Source organism: Sarcophilus harrisii, chromosome 5 (genome assembly GCF_902635505.1).
Source record: "Sarcophilus harrisii chromosome 5, mSarHar1.11, whole genome shotgun sequence".
Taxonomy (NCBI): Eukaryota; Metazoa; Chordata; class Mammalia; order Dasyuromorphia; family Dasyuridae; genus Sarcophilus; species Sarcophilus harrisii.
The window spans coordinates 285,979,899-286,001,399 of record NC_045430.1 but is presented as its reverse complement, the minus strand read 5'-3'; positions in this window follow the sequence as shown (position 1 = coordinate 286,001,399).

Here is a 21,501-nt window from a genome sequence, read left to right as displayed (position 1 = left end):
TTCTTCATAAAGGACATTTTTTCTTCCACTCATTAAAATATTATTAACATTTCTCTTAAACTGTTTATTTCAGTTATGTGATGAGACCACTCCATGATGAGGATTCAGATATAAGATTCTGGTAAGGATGAAGTCATGCTCAAGTATAAGCCTTTGTTGCCTCAGAGAATAAAAAGAGCAGCAACTACAAGTAGCTCACACAGCACCCAAACCAGTGCAAATCCCACTGGTGGCTTCCTAGGCTGTGTTGGTTAGTTGCTTGAACCCTAATCCTAGGAAACCCCAAACCCCTGAGTTATTATCATTGCTGTTCCTTCTACTACCATCCCCCTGATGTTATATCAATACAGACAGATCCCAGGGGTTCTTTTGTAATTGTGTTTTGATTTGTTTTCCTTGAAGAGCAGGGTATTTCTCTTTTGTTGATGTCAGCAATATAAAATGCTGTATTTCTTAGGCTTAGAATGGAGAGATTTCAGAACTCCAGATCAGTAACCATATTTTGAATATTTGAAAATGGGGCAGTGATAGATGGAGATCCCCGAGGGGCGCTTCCAAAGCCTACTTCTAGATGTTTTGTTGCAAGGGAAGATAGTGTAGGATCTTTGAAGACTCCTGAAACAGGTATCAGTCCTTTGCCAGGTTGCTCAGATCTAATGCACGTTGCAGGGGTAAGGCTGGAGATTGGCTGGGAGTAGGGTTCCACCAGTCCTTTGTTTGGGGAGATGTGGCAGGTGAGAAATTCAGGGACCTGAGACACTGCAAAACTTGAATAGGTTCCTCCTAGGAGTAGGGATTTGTGAACCATGGGATTGCATGACAACTGCTGTTAAGCTGAAGTGACAAAAACAAAATCATTGTCCCCAGTCCCCTTCCATTCATGACATTAACTAATATTTCCAAATAGCGACCTGGGACGTGGAGATATTTTAAGGCTGCTTAATGTTTTTAGCAGGGAGGCCCATAAGAACAAAGCATGTTGGAGTGTACACCATTCTGAAATGAAATCTGAGACTTTGGATTGGGTATATTTCGCTTTCCTTACCTTTTCTCTTCCATTTCCTTTTTTCTGCTTTCCCCTGGGACTTTCCACTCTGTTTTGCCCTCCAAGTTTACCATTAAGCCATTAATCACTACTCTTGGGTTCAGACCATTCACATTGTAGATCTTTAATAAAGGTTTATTGATTAAATGATTGATTGAATCAACAAGTACCACCCACCTGTTTCCTATTATACAACCAATTGTTCACACCTCTCTAGCTCTCCTCCCAGTAGGTAGGACTTTAATCAAGCATGGGGCTGGAAACTAGATAAACCCCATACCTACAGAATGCCTCTAATTTACCAGTCTCATCACCTGTCACCAAAAGAGTTCCAGTGGCAAGATCTGCTCCTGAAGCCTTGCTGGCTCTTAATGATCTTCTGTAAGTGCACAGAAACCATCTATTTAATAATACATGTTAGAAATTCTCCAAGGGTCAAAGTCGAGCTAATTGGCCTATAACCTTCATCACCTTCTTTAGCTTTTTTGACAATCATGACAACATTTGACCTTTTCAAGTCCTGAGTCAGCCCTCCCTTTCTTTATGATCATCTAGTGATATCAGCCAGTGATTCAGTAATCCTGTCAAGGCTTTTTAGTATCTGAAATTATAATTTAACTAGCCCTGATGATTTACATTCATTGGAGCGTATGGTCTTTCCCCTGTGCTCTCCTGCTTATGACCTCAGAAGGCATCTGACTGTATTCTCAGAATTCCAGGGATAATTTTGAGGGGACTCAGTTTCAAGAATTGTTGTTTAAGGAATTCACTGATGTGCTTCAAATTGATGATCAGGCAGACTTAATTATATTTGTAACTTAGGTATTGGTTGTGGTTATAAGAAAAATGGCAGTTGCAATGCAATTCTCTTCAAAGGCTGAGCACACTGTCCCCTAAGCACAAGTGGGTCCAACCTAGAGATTAGGTTCTAATTGTGGAAAGTGCTAAGCTTTGGACACCAAAGGTTAAACACAACAGCTCCTTACTGAAAGAATTGTTTGAATCAATAAATAAATCTGAAGTGCAAACTAGCTGTGAATAAGTACTTACTACGATAGGATTAAAATCCTTTGGTAATGGCATAAAGGCAGATGACATCACACAGGAAAACATTTTGGGACTGGTTGAATGACCCTGACATACCTGTAAGTCTATGTATAAAATAAGGAACCAATGGTAAACTGAGGAAGCGGCAAGCCAATCCTGTTGTGAGAGCACTGCAGCTCACAGGGCTCCAAAAAAGTCCCTGCAAGGCATGATGTTTGTGGAAATATGTCTAGAAGAATTGCAGAATTGCACGTGTATAACATATATTGGATCACTGGCCCTCTAGGGGAGGGGTGGGGGGCAGGGAGAGAAAAAATTAGAACACAAGGTATTGTAAGGGTGAATGTTGAAAATTTTATATATATATATATATATATATATATATATATATATATATATATATATATATATACACACACACACACACACATATATTAAAAAGCTTTAATTTTAAAAAAGCAAAAGTAAAATTGAACCAACCTCTCTCCTTTCTGTTGTCTCTTGTCATCATCCCATTCAACCATAACAGTCATCCTAACTCTTTTTTGATCCTTTTCTTTTTATAGTAGAGGAAGACAAGGGCCATTTTGTTGTCTTTGCTTCCCTTAGCAAAAAGTCTATTCCCAATAGTATTGTTACAAGACATAGATGCTAAAAATGTTGAAACTATTGTCTTCTTGATTTCATTTTTTGGGCACATCAATTTTCAACCTTAAGTTTTTCCATGAGCTTCCCATGAGACTACATCTATCTCTTCAGACAACTCTCCCTTTTCTTCCCTGTTTTCAGTCATCTGATTCTTCACAATCCTATTTGGGGGTTTCTTGGCAAAGTTACTGAGTGGTTTGCCATTCCTTCTCCGGCTCATTTTACAGATGAGGAAATTGAGATAAACAAGGCTAAGTGACTAGACCAGGATCACATAGCTTCTACGTGTCTAAGGCTAGCTTTGAACTTACAGAGATAAATTTTCTTGAGTCCAGGCCCAGCACTGTACCCACCATGCTACCTAGCTGCCCATGTATACACATATATATGCACATATATGTATATGTATATTTTATATCCGACATACATTTTAAACCATTCAGCTACCTATCAAATACTTCTTATGTATGCATTATTGCTTGTCATTTTATTCAAAAGATATGCACATTCAGTAGTGATGATGATGATGATGACAATGACAATAACAGTAGTATGACCAACAGTTACAGAGCTCTTTAAAGTTTTTAACATATAGACATTATCTCCCTATTTTATCTTCACAACCAATTTGCAAAGTGCTATTATTATATTTAGTTTAGAGATGAAAACATTGACTTTAAATGATTTGCCTGGGACCATATAACTAGAATCTGAGGTGGTTTTTGAACTCAATTTTTTGATTCTAAGATTATGATTCTGTTTTCTCTCCACCATCCAACTAGCTCTTAAATACCTGCTAAATAACCTTGATTTAGACCTTAGGGGAGGTTCAAAGTTTAGAGAAGACCTTAGACATATGATCACAGACCTTCCTGTCACTCCTATTATCTCCTAGTCTCCCTCTTCATCCCTTTCCCCAGTACTGCTTGGGTCTCCATTCAAACAAGCCCCCACCCTTCAATCTTTCCCCTTTCCCTCTCTATAGTGAGTGTTGCATGAATGCTAATGTGACTCTCGTTCCCCCACCTTCAGATTATACCACAAAAAGTCATGGTATTAAAAAGGTAGAGAAACAAAGGTCTTGTGGGTTAATTCACAGACTCAGTAATTACTTCCTTAGTTCTGAAGAGGTGTATATTTGTGGGTGATATGGGAAAAAAGGAGAGAGTCATACATCAAGGACTGCAAGATTCAGAATCGTAAGGGAATTAAAGACCACCTAGTTTAATCCTCCTATTCTAGGGATTGGAAAACTGTGGCCTGAAGTGGAAAAGTGACTTGCTCGACATCATTCAGGCTTTTCCTTTTTTCCCCAGTACTATTTCATCCAGTCCTGGATGGATTTGAATCCAGGCCTTCTGATTTCACATCCTGGTGCAAAAATATCCATCAATTGTGCTATATAGTTATGATAGAATACTACTGTACTATAAGAATTAAGGAGTTTTCAAACAAAACCTAGAAGGGGCAGTTGGATGGCTCAATGGATAGAGCATCAGCCTTGAAATCAGGAGGTTCTGAGTTTAAATCCAGTCTTGGATACTCAACATTTACTGGTTGTGCCCCTGGTAAGTGATTTAACTCCAATTGCTTCTTAAAAGAACAAAACAAAACAACAAAAACCTTGGAAAAAACTTATATGAACTAATGCCTAATGAAATAAACAGAACCAGGAGAATATTGGACACACCAATATTGTATGATTATCAATTGTGAATAAATTAGTTATTCTAGCAATACAATGATCTAAAACAATTCTGAAGGATTTATGGTGGAAAATTCTGTCCATCTCCAGAAAAGAATCTTGAAGCATGCTTTAAAAATCCTTTATTTTTCTTGTTTTTTGGTGTGTTTTCTTTCATAACAGGCATAAAACAGAACTGTTTTGCATGATATGTGTAATCATCTACATATATCTAGATCTATAACAAATTGCTCGCCTTCTCAATGAAAGAGAAGAGAAGAGAAAGAACTTGGAACTAAGATTTTAATGTTAAAATGTGTTTTCTTACATGTAACTGAAAAAAAGTGTTAAAAAAGCAAAGCGAGATGCTGCTTTGTGACTGTCTATCCCCTTCTCGGCCAGCCGCCTGGTGTGACCATGGGCTTTTTCTGCCCATGTAGCAGAAGTGGAATCAGTTCTGTGAATCTCTTCTGAAAACTGCCTAGTACTTAACCTCCATTCACCCCCCGCTTCCTAGTCAGAAGCAGACATTTGTCTCCAGCTAGGCCTCCAGGATTCATTTATGCACATTCACATCTTCTCTCTTATCACCTGTTCCCACAGTTTATTACTTTGCCTCCTTAATAACAAAAACATAAATGTGTGGGGAAAAATGCAAACTAGATAAAATGGCCTGTTGGAAGGAGGGAAATCCCTAGGATCATGGGATTTTAGAGTTCAACAGGACTTTAGAGAAATCATCCCTCAATTTGGGGAGGGCAAGTGGATGCCCAGAGCAGTCACAACCCGGGCTTTTTGCAAAAGGCACATGCAGCGGGAGCAGATACCCATGCTGGTTGGGGAGCAGGGCACTGTGTGCCCCCGGGTTCCAGAGGCCACCTGCCAGTTTGATTAGTAACGCTCCCTGGTAATAAGCTAAGAACTGTTATTTCTCTGTTCTGGAAGGACTGCAAGTGCCGTTGGCGTCTGCTAAGGGCGACCCATCTTAGCCACATGGTGTGGGAGCAGAGGTCTGCGTGAACCACTTTGGACTTGCCCAGGGTGCCTGAGACCCCACCTTACACAGCCAGTTCTTCTGATGAAACCTCCTGGGACTTTGTAGGGCTGTCTTGTCTATGAGTAGTCTCTCCCCTGGAACAAAGATCAGGACATATGTGGGGGGTCATTGTTGTTATGCTGTTCTTCATTTGTTTCCCTCAGTATGACTCCTAATGATGCTGTTCAAGGTTCTTTTGGCAAAGATACTGGAAAGATACTTGAGTGCCACTTCCTTCTCCAGCTCATTTTACAGATGAGGAAACTGAGGCAACCAGGGTTAAGTGTCTTGCTCAGGGTCACCCAGTGTCTGAGGCTAGATTTGAATGCAGGAATTGCTGACTTTAAGTTTAGTTCTCTAGCCATTGCTCCCAATAGCTGCTTAATAAAATGGAGGGTAAGAGAGGCTATTTCTTTTATTTTTTTATTGAAGCTTTTTGTTTTCAAAACATATGCCTAGGGAATTTTCAGCATTCATCCTTGCAAAAACCTTGTATTCCAAATTTTTCTCCCTCCTTTCCCTTCAGTCCCTCCCCTAGATGGCAAGTAATCCAATATATGTTAAACATGTGCAAGTCTTCTAGACATATTTCCACAATTATCATGTTGCACAAGAAAAATCAGATCAAAAAGAAAAAAAAATGAGAAAGAAAACAAGATGCAAGCAAACAACAACAAAAAAGATGAAAATACTATGTTATGACCCACACTCAGTTCCCACAGTCCCCTCTCTGAATGTTGATGACTCTCTCCATCACAAGACCATTGGAACTGGCCTGAATCACCTTATTGTTGAAGAGAGATATGTCCATCAGAATTGATCATTGTGATCATTGTATATTCTTGTTTTGCCATTGTTGTTACAATGATAGTCTGGTTCTACTCATTTCACTTAGAATCATTTCATATCCTGTTGGTCATTTCTTACAGAACAATAATATTCCATAACATTCATATACCATCACTTATTCAGCCATTCTCCAACAGATGGGCATCCACTCAGTTTCCAGTTCCTTGACACTACAAAAAGAGCTGCCACAAATAGTTTTGCACATGTGGGTCCCTTTCTCTCCTTTATGATCTCTTTGGGATTTAAGCCACTGCTGGATCAAAGAGTATGCAGTTTGATAACTTTTTGAGCATAGTTCCAAACTGCTCCCCAGAATGGTTGGATCTGTTCACAATTCCACCGAAAATGTATTAGTGTTCCAGTATTTCCATATTCCCTCCAACATTCATCATTAATTTTTCTTGTCATCTTCGTCAATCTGAGAGGTGTGTCGTGGTTTCTCTGAACAATAGTGTTTTAGAGCATCTTTTCATATGATTAGAAATACTTTCAATTTCTTCATATGAAAACTGTCTGTTCATATCCTTTGCTCATTTATCAATTACAGAATGGCTTGAATTGTTATAAATTTGAATAAATTCTCTTCATATTTTAGAAATGAGGGATTTATCAGAACACTTGAATGTAAACAAAATTTCCCCCCAATTTATTGCTTCCCTTCTAATCTTGTCAGCCTTGGTTTTGTTTGTACGAAAACTTTTAAACTGAATATAATAAAAATTATCCATTTTGCATTCCATAATGAACTCCAGTTCTTCTTTGACCACATTTTTTTTCTCCTTCTCCAAGACGTGAGAGGTAAATTATCCTTTGTTCTTTTAATTTGCTTATAATATCACTCTTTAGTCAAAATCATGAACCCACTTCAACCTTATCTTGGTATATGGTGTTAGGCGTGGGTCAATGTTTCCTTTCTGCCATGCTAGGTTCCAATTTTCCTAGTAATTTTTGTGAAATAGTGAGTTCTTATCCCAAGGGTCTTAGGGTTTGTCAAACACTAGATTACTATAGTCATTGACTATTGTGTCTTGTGAGCCTAACCTATTCCACTGATCAACTACTCTATTTCTTAGCCAGTGCCAAATGGTTTTGGTGACTGCTGCTTTATGATATAGTTTTAGGTCTGGCACATCTGGGCCACCTTCATTTGCATTTTTTTCATTAATTCCCTAGAAACCCCTGACCTTTTATTCTTCCAATTGAACTTTGTTATTATTATTTTTTTAGCATTGTAAAAATAATTCTTGGGGATTTGATCGATATGGCACTGATTAAGTAGATTAATTTAGGTGGTATTGTCATTTTTATTATATTCACTCAGCCTATCCACAAGCACTTGGTATTTTTCCAATTGATTAGATCTGACTATTTGTGTGGAAAGTGTTTTGTAGTTGTGTTCATATAGTTCTTGACTTTGCCTTGCCAGATAGACTCCCAAATATTTTATATTATCTATAGTTACTTTGAATGGAATTTCTCCTTGTATCTCTTGCTGCTGGGCTTTGTTGGTAATATATAAAAGTGCTGATGATTTATGTGGATTCATTTTGTGTCTTGCAACTTTGCTAAAGTTATGGGAGAGGTTATTTTCTGAATCCTGAGGTTGTTTTCTCATCCTGACAGATAAGTCTCACAAGTCTTTGATTGGAGGAGGGGAGATGGCACTAGATGGCATAGAATGAGAAGGGAAAAGTCATTTGCAAACATGACTCGCTGTGTCTGTGACAGAAATATAACAAGAGATCCTGCTCCCTCTTCTTTTCTTTCCTCTTCTTTCTTCTTCCAGTGAAGATCAGCAGCTCTATTTTAGAGTTGTCAGGCCCTAAAGAGACAATTACTTTTTCAGGGGCACGGAACCAGTATGTTTCCAGGTGGAACTTGAATCAGGTCAAATGGACTTCAAGGTTGACTCTCTATTCACTACCCAACATAGGGTTTCTAAGGATATAGTTACTAGACTAAAATTAAAGTAAATAAATTCAAGGGACATAGAGCATTGTTGCCAAAGCAAATATGGAAAACATTTTCTCCATCCAGGTTACTGGAATACTCTTCATCCTGTGGCAGCTGGGCAATATAGAAATGCTCCGGTTATATAGTAAAATGGGGCCAGAAGACAAAATATATTCAGGGTATATTGGGTTCTGGATTGAGAGGTGGAGTTATTTGGGTTGTGGATTGGTGGGACAACCGTCAGTAAGCCAATTCCCTTCTCCCTGGCTCCAGTTCCCTCAGCTTTCAAAATAGAAAATTGAATAATCCTGAAATATTCTTTATGTGAAGAAAACTCATCCTCTCACACGAGGAGATCCATTCTGCAGCTCTGGATTGGATCTCCAGCAGCCACTGTCAGGTGGCTCCCGTGTCCCACAAAAACCTGCTTCAAATATCTTCTGCTGCCTCGGGAAGTCTTCCTTCCAGAGGAGCCATTCCTTCTGCATTTGATAATATTAAACCCTGGTAAGTTGAAGCTAAATTCCATCCCTCTTTTGGGACAATCCGCATTTCTCTCTGAACCTATTCTACCTGAGCACTGAGTAGAGAAGGCTGGCCCTACCCCACAGAAGCCAGGACCTGGGGCTGGGGCAGCTTCTCTGAGGCTGGCTTGGCTCACTCTGCTCCTGGCCTGCCTCTCTCAGATAAAGCTTCCAAAGGGGCACCTTTGACCATCGACTCAATCTTAATGCACTTCTTGATTCCAGGCCTTCCAGGAACAGTTTCAAGGTGAGGAAATCCGGCTTCTCATTTCCTAAGATTGAAGCCCCAGTTAGAAAACTGCAATTTCTCTCATCTCTGCCAAAAGCAAACATCTTTACTTCTTCCCAATTTTGCCTTTTATGTGACTCAGAACACCTGGCTGGCAATTGCACGCTGAAGATAATTAGCTTTCAATTATCACCAGTTACATTTTCACCTGTTCTGCTTGCAGATTCCTGGGATTTTTGGCTTGCCTCCTTAACAAGCTTTGATTCCCCCTGTCCCCGGACACCTGGCTGTTTGGGAGCTGGAAACGGCTCCTTCACTAGAGAACTCCTCTTTCACCTGCCGGTCTGGCCATCACCGGCATCTGGGCCTTGTGGAGAGGAGCTGTTTTTGAGAGGTAGAGAAGGAGGAAGAACAAAAGCTCCCTCTGGAAATCTGCTAGCAGTTACGTTGGGGTGAGGCTGACTCCACTTCCCTTCTTCAATGTGAGTGACCTCACTTAGTGCTTTGCTTATACACAGCCAAATATACATTTCTTCCATTTCTAATAATTAGCTTTTATTTTATTTTTAGGAGCACAACAGAACAGAAGGAAGACTAAATGAAAGCCTTTTAAGAAAAAGAGGAGCTTTGAAGTCAAATTCATCAAGAGGTAAGGAAGGGGCTTTGATGTGTTCTCTCAAGGTGAGGTGATGAACTTTATAGTGAGCATGGGATAGAGCCTGGGTGAGGTGGTGAGCCTTAGAGCAAGAATGGGGGTAAATCTGCATTGATTCCTTGGCAGGGAATCCTCAAAATTTGTTGTTGTTTGGTCACTTTTCAGTCATGTCTGAATCTTCATGACCCAACTGGGGTTTCTTGGCAAAGGTCCCCAAGTGATTTGCTACTTCTTTCTCCAGTTCATTTTATATATGAGAAAACTGGGGCAAAAAGCATTAAATAACTTGATTAAGGGCACACTGTTAGTAAGTATCCATGGCTGGATTTGAACTCGGATCTTCCTGACTCCAGATCTGGGCTGTCACAAATCCCAGTTAATGAGCAAGAACATCCAGCTTTTAGAGGGTGGCCCAGAGAGCCAGCACAACGCTTGCCAGGTAGTGCTGAACCAAGCAAACCCACCGGGCCAGAGCAGTAGAGGATCGGGCAGAAATGCTCTCGTGACCCCCAGAGCCAGCAGTCTAGTTCGGAGACAGCAGGTGTAGGACTCCTGCTCTGCTAGCTCTTGACTTCTCCCTCTCTGGGATGAGAGCCCCTTCCTTCTCTGGGGGCTCGTGTGAGTGCCCACGTCTGTATGGGCATCAGGCAATGAAGGCAGGGACCAGGCTGGGTTTATTCTTGTTTTTGTTTTGTTTTGTTTTTCTGGTTTAAGTGACTTGCCAAGGGTCACACAGCCAGGAAGTGTGAAGTGTCTGAGTCCAGATTTGAGCTCAGGTCTTCCTGGACTTCAGAGCTAGTGCTCTGTCCTCTGCACCACCTAGCTGCCCTGGGTTTATTCTTTGTAAATAAGCCTAGAGTTCTCAGAACAGTGGGTGTGTGTTAGGCCAATTATTGCATTTTTGTTCACATTCAGGTCGAAATTCTCAAGTAGGAGTGACCCCATCTTCCCCAAACCCCAAACCTCAGCCTGAGTCATAAGTTAGGGAGACCAAGTAGGCTCCAGGCACCTGATCCATCCAATTCTAACTGAGTAAGTGGAGGATCAAATGAAGTAGAAACCCCTTGAACAGATCACATAGGAGAGGGATCTCCATTTACCCAAGTAGTATCCCAGGATGAATGTCGCGCTGAAAGTCATCTCCTTCTCCTTTTTTCATTTTTTTCCTCCTCCTCCTCCTCTTCCTTTTCTTCCTCCTTCTCCTTCTCCATATCCATAAAGCTTTTTTTCTGTCCCCCACGTGGCAGTCACTCCTTCATCTAAGCTGAACTCTTCATCTTACGGTAGCCTAGGGGTGTGTGTCTGCCTGCATCATTCTTGAGGGCAGCCACTGGATCATCCTTGGGGATCCCAGCATTTCACCCATTCCAGTATAGAGAGTGAGCTCTGAAGGAAGAGATATTGGCTGTGTCTGCTCCCTCTCAGAGCTTGATGAACAGCAGGCTGAAGCCCCACTGTATTATCCCACCTTTATGACTGCTCAAGGACTCCCCTCGCATGGAATTGGGGGGGGAATTGTAGTCCAGTTTGGACAGTTATTTTCTCTGTGACTGGGGGAAGGTTGCCTAAGCCCCTAAGTCTGTTTCCTCATCTGTAAAATTGAGACAAAGCATCGGCATGACCTCTCTTGGTGGGTTTTATGTTCGGTTACTGTGCAGTGGCTATGCTCTCTGTGGCAAACTTTGGGAGGTGGTGGTCAAAGGTCATATAAATAGAAAGTGGTGGTCTACATCCCTATACTGATGAGATCCCAGATTCATCTGAGGATTGAAGAGGGATGCTGGGACATGCAATCTGAGAAAGCCGACATGGCTTCTGGTGCACATACTTCCACAACACAGGATTGCTTTGGAGATCACAGTAGACACTTTTGTATATCGTTTACATTTATTCTTGATGACTTATTTCGTTATCAATAGTGATAGCAGATCCATAATTATCTGTATAAAAACAAACCATTGGCCCATTTTCTACAGGCCTATTGACAAATTGACATTATCCCCTTTTTCCTTCTTTTTTTTTCTTTTTAACATCGATTTTAAAAGGATGATGACAAACATTCCTTGTCTAATCTTACCTCCCCAAGTCAAGCAGCTAAATGCCTGCTGATTTCCAGGCCCTGTGCTCAGTGGTGGGGTTCAGAAAAAACAGAAACCTGCTCCTGCTCTGGAAGAGCTCATGGTATAATAAGGGAGAAAACAGGCAAACAACTGTGGATAAACAAGACATTTATCAACTAAATTGGAGAAGATCCCAAATTGAAGACATGAAGGTCAAGGAAAACCAAGGAAAACTTACAGAAGGTGGGACTTTAGGTGAGACTTGAAGGAGACCAAGGAAACCAGCACATAAATTTAAGGGGGGAGAGCATTTCAGGCATGGAGGACAGTCAATAAAACCATTTGGAGTTGGGTGATGGAGTATCATATGTCAGGAACCAGAAGGAGGCCATTGTCCCTGAATTGAGAGGTTTGTAGGGGAAGCCTGGGCTAAGATATGAGAAGACTGGAAAGATCAGAAGGGCTCATGTTAAAGCAAAGGATTTTATAATTTATCTTGAAGGTGAGAGGGAGACACTGGAATCTTTTGGATGAGAAGGTGGTATGGATTTTAGGAAGATCAACTTGCCAGCTGAATGAAGGATGGCTTGGAATGAGAAGAGAATTGAGGTGGGGAAATCAATCAACAATGCTATTTGTTGTAGTATTCCAGGCGTGATGTTCTGAGTGTGCAATGTCAGATGAGAAGGGGGGGAGTAGATAAGAAACATTCTGGGAGTAGATATGACAAGACTTGACAATTGATAGGATGTGGGGAGATGAGAAGGGATGAAGAATTGAGGATGCCTGGAAGATAGTGTATGCTTCACAGTAATAGGGAAGTTAGAAAGAGGTTTTGAGATAAAAGCTTATGAGAACTTCCCTCCTTCCTTTTTTTCCTCCCTCCCTCCCTTCCTTCCTCCCTTCCTTTCCTTCCTTTCCTTTCTCCTTTTCCTCTTTCCATTCTTTCTTCTCGAATGCTCTTATTTGTTCTTTAAAATGTCATTGTCATTTTTCATTACAAGTGGTAGGAATGCAGAGTAACATGAGAGAGATTTTAGGAACTTCCTCCTCCCCCCCCCCCATATCTGCCAGTGACTCATGTTCTCTATTTTTTTGATAGACACAAATCCAGACACTGTGTGGTGATGAGGAGCTTTTCTGCCTATGAACACTTATGACTTCTTACAGATATATTTGGAAATTTGGCATATATTATATAGCAGGCTCACTTAAGTGCACCGGAGTTTAGCAGGGATTTTTGAATGATATGATCTCTACTTACTGGCAGTCAACCGAACTCTGTTCAATTTGTTCTCTCTGTCTTTGCCTCTGTCTCTGACTCTTTCACACTGTTTTGAGCATCAAAACCCTTCAAATTGAAATCATTCTAGATGGTAGAACATCATTCAAACAGAGATTCACAGAAAATAAAACAAATTGAAAATCTGTACTCTGCCTTCACTTTTGCTTCTGACTTACTATGATTTGGGGAGTGGAGAAAGATCCATCTACAAAATCTTTGGTTCTTTTTTTCTAATGTTTGAAGAGTTTATAGAACTTCTAGTGACTGCTAAGGAGATGACAAATAGATTAGTGGGGAAAGAGGGTTTTAGATTTCTTTGTTCCTTGTCCAAGCAACACAAGGTTCATGAGCTGGCAATGGGATACAATGCCTCTGACTCTGTTTAGAGATGTCTTGATGAATTCAGGGGAATAGGTACTGAGACCCATTGTAGTTGAAGGTGGCTTGGCTTTTCACTTAACTTGCAGATAACTTGCTTTTAGGTTTGGGAACCAAGGACAGAAATTGGTAGAAACTGCCACTGAATTTGACCAAAGGGTTTTTTCAGCTAATTTAGAGATAAATATGGAGTCCTGTTCTCCTCTGAGTGAAGCTTGGTGTTGTCTTGGGAAATAGAGACAGAATCCACCATGGTGCCCAACCTCAGCCTGCCATTTTCCCACTCTATACTGTCTGGTGGCTCTGCTGAGTCTACATCAAGTCTAGAACTCTGCAAAATTCTGCTCATCCTTGTATAGCAGTTATTAGTTCAGGATTATAGGTCATATCTGAAGCAGTCCAAAATGACTGTATAGTCTACATCCAGTTAATAAGCATTTATTAAGCACTTACTATGTGACAGACACTATACTAAGTGCTGGGGATAGGAAAAAAAGGCAAAAAACAGTCCTTGTCCTCTGAGAGCTCACAATTTAATGAGGAAGTCAAAGAAAACACAAGCTCTATTAGACAGACTAGACAGTGACTGGTTGAGACTTCTCTGACTGGGGCTTTTCATTCATTAGTTTATACAATTGTTCAATGAGTTGGTAAGGTGAGTAGGTAAACAGACACTGGATTAGAATTAGAAGATCTGCTGTCTCAGTTGGGCAGAGTGGAGGGGAAAGGAGGGAATGGGATGCAGCAGCACAGGGAGGCTCAGGGAAGAGAGGCTGCCAGGAAATCTAGTGGGAGGCTAGTAGTCAAAATTCAGCAGCATTGGCTACTCTGTCCTGATCAGTAATATAGCTATGAGACAGCCAACACAACTACAAAAGGCCAATAGTGAGCCCCCAAACCTCAGTATAATGGGAGGGACTTGGCCAGGACCAAGAAGCTGGGAAGGAAGCTGGAAGCACCACTTACCTAGTGCAGTCAATGAGTAACCCCCATCGCCCTATAAAGGAAGCTTGGGACAATATCCTCTGTGCTTTAGCAGCAGATCTCAACTTTTAAAAAAAATGCACAAAAAGGCAAAAAGAAATCTGACCATAGACAGTTATTATGGAGACAGAGAACAGAACTCAAACCCTGAGAACATTAAAGGAAAAACATTTCCAGATGAAGCTTCAAAGGACGATATGAGTTGGTCTTCAACTCAAAAGGCTCTCAGAAGAATTCAGAAAGGGTTTTGAAGGAGAGCTAGAAGAAAAATGGGAAAGGAAATGAGAACTTTGCAGGAGAGGTTGGAAAAGAAAACATAGGAATTGTCTGAAGAAAATGACTACTTAAAAATACATTTGATGAAATGGAAAAATATATACTGAAAAAAAACCACTACTTAAAAATAGATTCAGAGAAATGGAAAAAAAGAAAACAAAAATGCAAAAAGAGGTAAAAAAGCTAACAAAAATTAGAATTTGACAAATGGATGTGAATGACTCAATGAGATATCAAGAATCAGTCAAACAAGCTAAAAAATGAAAAAATAGAAGAAACATAAAATACCTCATTGAAAAACTATTGACCTGGAGAATAGAGTCAGGAGCAACAATCTTAGAATTATTGGACTACCTGAAAACTGATGAAAATAAAAACAAAAGACCTGGCTTTAAGTTGCTGCTCAGCCATTTAGGGATTATACAAACTGGGGCAATTCATTTCTTCAGGCTCCAGCTTTTTCTGCATTTGGTGTTCTCCATGGTGCTTCAAGCTCTTCTAGTCTATGACCTTACGACTCAATCATTTTGAAGGACTCTTTTAGGTGAAAGCCCTGACAATGACTCTAGCTGTATTAGCTCAATGGCAGCCTTCTCTCTTCTAGACCTGTGACCTGATGACTAAAGTCCCTTGAAGTTTTCAGGGAAATCCCAAGGTACTGATCAGCTCAACATATTCTAAACTTTTACCTGGATTCTTGGATCATCATAGTTTTGCATCGTTTTTCTCTGAGTGTTCATTATTGCTGTTGTCAAAGTAAAAGCCAGTGAACCTGTTATGAACACAGAGATAAATACTGACAAACAAACAAATGGAAGGTGATACAAGAGCTGATAATGTGCTGGGAGTTTCCTGGCTCAGTACTGAGCAGGAGGCCCTCAGCCCATCACTGTCTGTGTGGAATTGAGGTGATTTTCATGTCCTGCCAAATTTTGCTGGGGAAATTGGAAAGCAGGCAGGTCAGGCTGGGTTTGGGCTTGTTTGAGATCTGTGCCCCAGCCATCTCACCCACAACCTCCACCTTTGCTGGACAGGAAGCCAGAGTGCTAAGGGGATGGTTCTGGGCTGGAGAGCCTCAGCTCCGCCCACTGAAGGCATGATAGATCCTGGAACTCTTTCCTCCTTGGTCTAGGCTGCTCGGCACAAGAATCATTAGTGATCATTACATGAATCCCATCTGAACAGGGGGATGATGATCCGCAGCTGTGCTTGATGCCACAGAGACAGCGCACTTTTGCCAATCCATACTGCAGACAGAAATGGGAGCTTGTCTCCGGGATGCCCCTTCACGTGTGCAGCCTGAAGTAAGTGCTTCCCACTGGAAGCCATCCATCCAGGCTGTGTTTTAGTTCATTTCACATGGTGTTAATTGTGTAATGCTCTTTTGCCATTACCTTTGACCAACCCTATCACTCTTCTAGTGGAAAATGATGAATTTAACAAGGGATAACTAGATACATTTATTCTAAGAGAGAATAAGGGACTGATGGGAGATGCTAATGAACATTGCATTTCCACCCAACATTCCCTCCTTTAAATTGGTAATTCGATTATAGTTCTTACTTTATCAAAGAATAAATATGTAATACTCTTTGGTGACCAAAGCAGGAGTGGTGAGGACATGGTCGGCAGACTCAGCCTCAGTCTGTGGGTTTACAAGCTTCTTGCTTGTAAACTAGAACTTTCTTTTGTTTTGAGCTCATTTTGTTGATGGGGATGGAATATGTGGTTGGATCTCCATATACACTGGGACCCTTGGGAGCCATATTTTTTTTTCAACAAATTTGACAACAGGAGAGTAAAATCTTGACCTAACACCAGAGGAAACTTTCCCCTCTGTGCCGATGCAAAAACACAAGAGATACCTCTCATTAACTTGAAGACCATTAAGTTACAAAGCCCTGGTGGAAAGGAGCTTGGCAGAAAGAGCATCACTTCAGGCTATTGACTCTTGGGACCAGGATCTGAGCTTATCCTTGTAGGGGAGGAATGGAAAGTAAAGATCTGCTAAATTTAAGCAGTGACTTCAAGTGGGGCTATCTGCTTTCCTATATTTGACTTTAAAGTCATTAAAGGCCTTAAAGACATTAAAGGTCTTTTTATTCCTGTTGACTGATCAATTGTCTGAAGTGCAATCACCCTAGAAAAAGGATGACAAGAAAATATCACTTTATAATTTTTCCTATATAGTCTGGAAGCAGTATCTGGGTTGATTATTTTATGAAGTGTGTTTAACTATACTTCATCTTGTGGGATCCCTAATTTTGCTAGTGTGGGTAGCCTTTCCATGATGTAGGAAAGCCCTTTATGAGTTATTTGGTTCAAACAAAACGTCATCCGCACCCATCTTCCACTGGAGGCTTTGAAGGAGGCCAGAAGGTGGGTGGCCACTGACAGACCCACGGGCTGTTTCCTGGCCCGTCCTTATAGCCACCACATCTTGGAAGGCTCTGTCAGAGCTCATATTCTGTGGGCATAGCCTTAGAGCCCAAGGTCAGCTCTAGGTTGTGATGCGGCATGAAGGAGAACTCTGGTAGAGGAGAAATTATTTCCTGTTAAAGAGAAAATAAATTGTAAATGAATGGATTGGTCAGAAAAGTGATGGATGGAGTGCACTTGTGTGACCCTGGGATGGAGTATTCAGCCGCCACCCCTCCTTCCTAGAGCTCTGCCAATGGCTACTGGCACAACCGGCACCTGACTCCCCCTTGCTCCCAATCATATATTCAGAAGAAATAAATCATCCAGGGAGCTTCCTGACAAGGCCGACCTGGTCACCAGAATGGATTCTTCAGTGTTTTGTCCTAGTTGTGATTTTAAATGAATTCAATTTCCCCATGGGAAACTCTTGGGCAAGTTGATGTCTGTCAACTCAAAAGTAGTGAATGGTTCTTGAACGCTGGATGCTTCAGTGCCTTCTGGAGGCCAGGACTCAGGCCTGGAAGCAGGACTGCCCAGCATGAGGAGGCCTGAATGACTAGGGATTTTCCCCACTGGAGGGAGTTGCCTTAGCCAAGAGACAACAGACCCATGACAGCACCCAGGAGTCAGATCTGATGATGGCCCAGGGAGCAACCAGGCTGCAGAAGCTGCCTGAAGGGCTGCAGGGGTCCAGACTCAGTTCAAACCCTGACTCTTTCGGGAGGCCTTTCCCAACCTCCTACTTCAATGATCATCTGCATTCAGATGACTTTCATTTGCTCTGAATATCTCTTTTATGTAATTAGCAATTTACCAGTTGTCTTCTCCAATAGAAGGTCAGATCCTTGAGCGCAAATGGGATCCCCCATTTTTGCCTTCCATTATCTCCCAGAACTTAGCCCAATCCCTGGGAAGTGGTAGGTCCCTTGTTGACTGATTTCAGTCAGATCTGAACTTTATTTTAACCCAAACAGGATCAAACTAAAGGTTGGGAGTTTTTGGATGATCAATAGATCATATGCAGAACTCGGGGTTCATCCTCTGGGAAGGCTCCTGGCCAATTAAATCACACAGGAGGTAAACCAAAGATCGATGGGAGGATCTGACAGGTGTGAGTCAGTAGTACTGATGATAAGCTGGGTGTGAGGAAGTACCTAAGTCACACATAGCCGAACATAGAGAGGTGCTGTAGCTACTCAGCAAGCTACAGGAGAAAGGTCTGTCCCGGTGCCCACCAAACAAGGGAATCAGCTTCCAGTCCACTGTGTGGATCCTTTCGGGGAGGATTCATGGAAAGGCTTGGGCAACAACTGCCCAAGACGTGGAGTTAATGATCTACTTCAGCCAATCAATCATCAGAGCTGTCCTCAGCACCGAGATCTCAGATCCCCTGACAATTGGAAGGATGAGGTAGGTTTATACAACTCAGCTTCTGAGAGATGAGATTTCATCCGTAAGGTGTTCAGACCATTTAGGGCCCAGGGAGGGGAGAAGCTGGCCCTTTAATGTAGTCTCCCCTGAGGTTGGCTTCTGCCGGCGTGTTGCTTGTAGAGGAAAATGCCTGATGCTTGGAGAGTAAGACAATGTCCCTTTTCCACGGTCCTATCAAACCCTACTTGGACATCGCTGCCCCGGGAGTCTTCCTCAACCCTGCTGTTGAACAGCATGGATCTCGACACACAGCATGGGGCTATTATCTCAGCAGGAGAGCTACCAATGTGATTATTGGGCATGAAATTATTCATCCCCCTTCTGAAATCCTCTGAAGTAGTTGACTCTCTGACCTCCCCAGCTGAATGAATTCAGTAGACTGATTTATTATCCATCTAGGAATAAGGGAGTAGTCTCTTCTCTTTGATTTAAATGAGCCAATCTTTAATTTAATCAAATACCCCCATGTGCCTGGACAAAAGGTATATTCCTATGTGTGTATGTATGTACGTATAGAGATGTGAGCATCTATTAAAATGAATACATTTTGGCCACAAACAACAAGCTCCCAAATGCTGCTCAATATTTTGGGGAATCCAGGGCTGGGAATGAAAAATCCTTCAATGGTCTATGGGGAAAGGGGAACAATGGGACATGAAAAGGGGAGGTTTGCAGGGACCTCTGAGTATGAGCCACTTCTCTGCCCCTTTTGAATGGGGTAGACTCAGCAGCTCATTTTACCTCCATGCGCTTCAGGCTTTTTATGTATACAATGAGGCAATTGCATTCAGTGATCATGAGGTTCCTTCTCAATTCTAAACCCATGAGGGTGCAGTGGATAGAACATTAGATTTGGAGTCTGGAAGTCCTAGAACTCAAAAAATCCTGAATTCAAATCTAGCCTCAGACACTAACCTATAGATGTATGACCTGCACATGTTATATAACTTCTGCTGCTTCAGTTGAGATGACAGTACCTCCCTCCAAAGATTGTTATGAAATAGCAGGATAATATTTGCAAAGCTTGTTATATAAATGTCAGCTGTCATTATAGCTATTATCCCCTCGCCAGATTTACATTTTTTGAATTGATGAAGGTATTTTATTAAATGCCTACTTAATTAAAAAATTTCTCTTAGATCATCATAGGCACAAACCAAGTAGGCTCTGCTATCAAGGAGCTTATAATTTAAGGGAGAGGGTTACAATTATATAAAATAATTATTCAAAGGACAGATAAATTTGGAGGTAAAATTCAAGAAAAGTCAAAATATTTTCACTCAAAAAATGGGAAGAAAAGGATAGAAAAGAAAGGATAGAATGGATAGAAAAAAGGGTAGGATGGGAAGGAAACAACAATAAAAGTTTTATGGAGATGGCAAGATACGATGTGGTCCAAGGAACACTTCTCCAGAGTTGAGTTAGGCAGACATGGCTAACTTCATTTAAAACATGCTTGTTTTCAAAGATGGAGGTTGTCCTAGAACTGCCTGTGATACAGCTAACCCCATGTGGGATGTGGGAATTAAAGACTTAGCACCTCCTCAGTATACACAGTTCTCTTGTTTAATGTATCTATTACATATATTTTAAAATAATGTACATTGCCCAGCACAAATTTTCTTTTTTTTTATACATGACCAAAATGTTATTTTGCTGAACAAAAAGAATCAGACTCTGAAATATTGTACAATTAGCTTGTGAAGGAAATCAAAAATGCAGGTGGGCATAAATATAGGGATTGGGAATTCAATGTAATGGTTTTTAGTCATCTCCCAGAGTTCTTTCTCTGGGCATAGCTGGTTCAGTTCATTACTGCTCCATTGGAAATGATTTGGTTGATCTCCTTGCTGAGGATGGCCTGATCCATCAGAACTGGTCATCATATAGTATTGTTGTTGAAGTATATACTGATCTCCTGGTCCTGCTCTTTTCACTCAGTATCAGTTCGTGTAAGTCTCTCCAGGCCTTTCTGAAATCATCCTGATGGTCATTTCTTACAGAACAGTAATATTCCATAATATTCATATACCACAATTTATTCAGCCATTCTCCAACTGATGGATTTCCATTCAGTTTCCAGTAGCCAATACAAAGAGGGCTGCCACAAACATTCGTGCACATACAGGTCCCTTTCCCTTCTTTATAATCTTTTTGGGATATAAGCCCAGTAGTAACACTCCAGCACAAATTTTCAAATTAATGTGCCTAGCCCATTCTTATTTGAGTTCTGTGAAATCTATGATTTAACCCATGCCAGCCTCCTTACAGAGATAGCAGATCCTCCGTCCAATTGTAAACGGTTTCATGAGAAGTCCAAAGAAGTCATCACCTGTTGGGGAGCATTTTAGAGATAAATCTTGCTGAATTTAAGTAGGCTTATCCTTGGATGTCAAATGGTTTATAGTACACCTTTTTGACTTTCTAGACCAACGGACTGTTGTTATGGTTTTAGAAACCCCAATCACTTTTTCCCATAATTCATAGATTTGAGTCTTAAGGAGACCAATGGTTAAACACTCTCCTGGAAATAATACATATTTTTCATCCACTGGGTTTTTCTTGTGTTGATGATTAAGCCAAATTCTTTTGAGCTATTATAAATCTCATTCAAGAGTTTGTGCCCTTGTAACTTTCATTTCCTGGTTCCTGTCCCCATGTAATTAGGCACATTTTCCCCATTCATTTTATTTGCTAACTTTTAGGGAAGGAACAACAACACATTGTACTCCCATTATATCAGCACTGACTCCCACTGCCTGCAAAATTGTCTGTCCAAGCTTTTGTTAAATAAACTTTTACTGTCTTAACTTTTTCTATCTAAATCCTATTATCCAAGAAGTCGAGATGGTCGGGAATAAAAAGAACAAACAGTAATAAATGCTATGATCCAATGATTAAAGGTAAATATAAAAATGATGATGCAGCAAAAATACAATGATGAAATGTGATATTTAGACTGAATTAGGAAAAGTATAATATCCAGAATTGTTATA